Source organism: Primulina tabacum, chromosome 2 (assembly GCF_025594145.1).
Source record: "Primulina tabacum isolate GXHZ01 chromosome 2, ASM2559414v2, whole genome shotgun sequence".
In the NCBI taxonomy this organism is placed as follows: domain Eukaryota; kingdom Viridiplantae; phylum Streptophyta; class Magnoliopsida; order Lamiales; family Gesneriaceae; genus Primulina; species Primulina tabacum.
In genome coordinates, this window is record NC_134551.1 from 16,340,897 (window position 1) to 16,343,208 (window position 2,312).

A 2,312-nucleotide genomic window follows, 5' to 3' on the forward strand; every position below is an offset into this window, starting at 1 on the left:
CAAGATTTCAGCTCAAGGAAGCTCATTTTCTTTTTCCTAAAAGAACAAAAAATGGAGCTAGGAGGAAAGCTAAAGGGTTTGGGCAAACTTATTGTGCAAGAAATGACCATTGAGTTAACCAAGAAAGGAGCTGAAAGAGCTAAGGGTTTGGGAAAAATTATTGTGCAAGAGATGACCATTGAGTTAAACAAGGAAGGAGCTAAAAGAGCTAAGGTTTTGGACAAACTTATTGTGCAAGAGACGACCATTGAGTTAACCAAGGAAGAGAGCTAAAGAAAGAGCTAAGAGGCTTGGACAAATTTATTATGCAAGAATTGTAACTTTAGAAAACCAAGGTGACTCTTGATGCTTGATATCCTTGACCTCATTAAATTGCTTTATTGGGCACCAAGTGGGCGTCCCTTTGGGGTAGATGAGAAGCCTTTTTGGCACCTATAAATAAGGCATCATTGCTAAAGAAGAACACATCCAAAAGCACCACCAGAAAATCGACTCTTTCCCCCTACAATCTCTCTCTCGGCCAACACCATTGAAGAAGAAGAAAGGAAGGTTGTTCCGGCCATTTTGTGCAATAATTTGTTGCTGACACAATCGTGAAGATTCTGACCAAAGTCAGTCATCATTCGTCTAAGTTTGAACAATGTTTCGTACCGCGCGATTAAAATTCGGTAAGTGAATTTTTATTACGTATTTTTCTTGTATTTTAAACATTGCATAAAAATAATATGACATGCTCGTATGTGTGTCCTTATTTTTGAAAATCAGTGTTTACATAATTTAAAATTCCGATCGATGAATGTTATGTTCTTTTTGAATTCGACATCCTCTGAATCCGCTGAATTCCTTTCAAACCTTTGATAAGTTATGTTCGATAAATATGAATTATGTGATACACTGTTACAAATCGATTTGAAATGGAACGATAATTGTAATTATGTCTGGCCCCCATCAGTGGGCATAAAACTGTGTTCTGGCCCTCATCAGTGGGTATAAAACTGTGTTCTGTCTGGCCCCCATAAGTGGATATAAAACTGTTCTGGCCTCACCCCTTAGAGGACTAAAATATTGGGGACAATTTGACCATAGAAATGAGATGAATAACAGTGTTGTGTTTGTTTCTAATTTTCTCTGAATCGTCTGATAATCTTTGTCTCATAAATGATTCGGTTATGTTATAATAAGTCAAAAGTAATAAGTTTTGAAAGTTTGTTAAAGAGATGCTTTAAAGATTAAGTTCTATACGTATCTTTGGAAATCGATTGACCTTCACTTGCTGAATGTTTCCCAAAACACTCACCCCTTACAACTTTCAGATAAGAATGAAAAGCAGATTAATGAGGAGGAGCAAGAAGCTTTTTGTTGATGGTGATCGAATGATAAGATCAAGAATCAAGAATTTACAATTCCTTTAGTTTGTATTTCGCTTCCGCAATTCTGATGTAATTTTTATTCTGTTGTCATTGTAAAGACAATATTTTGTTATATGAAAAAGACTATTTTTTGGCCATTTGCTACGAAGCTTAATTGTTTTCAAGTAATTGTTAAACAATGCTAAACAATGACGGATGTCAACGATGCCTTGGTCTCGGGGCGTGATGCATAATGTGGTTTTGACACATTTTGGTAGAAAATTCATAACAAATCCATTACTAAGTGGAATTCGATCATTCCAGCAGACAAGGACAACAAAACAAAGCATTAGAAGTTATATTTAGGTCATAACTAAAATTCTCATTATATACCATTATTCAAACAAAAAATCAAGGCCAAAAGCTCACCAAATCGGACAAGGAGCTGTGCAGAAACAAGCTGATAAACAACAGTTTCGATCCTGCAGAATACTTGCTCAAAATTATTTATTTATAGCTTGAATCAAAACTTAGGATGTTAGGAACACAACCTTTTAAGAATTTTTGAGTTTCGACATCAGACGGAGAAGTTGTGGCGATTCTACAGCAGCAGCTAATGTGGTGACGGGAAGGTTGAAGGAAATGAGATTTTGGGAAATGGGTTCTTTTTTTCTTTCTTCTTCGTTCTCTCTCTATTTAAGGTAAGTTTGGGTGTGTAAGCATATGTATATAATGTAGTGCAATTTAATTTATATGAATAGTAATCCATGCCCTTTTCATCTCGGTTTTGCATTTATTTTCCTCTCGTGTATTATTTAAACTCTATATTTATTTTATATTGTTTAATTCTCTGATATTCTAAAATACATATTTTTAACACACTTTCAAAAATTATTTGCCATAAATAATTATTTTAATTTAAAACTCAATAATTGTTCTAATTATGCCAAATTACTGGATGAT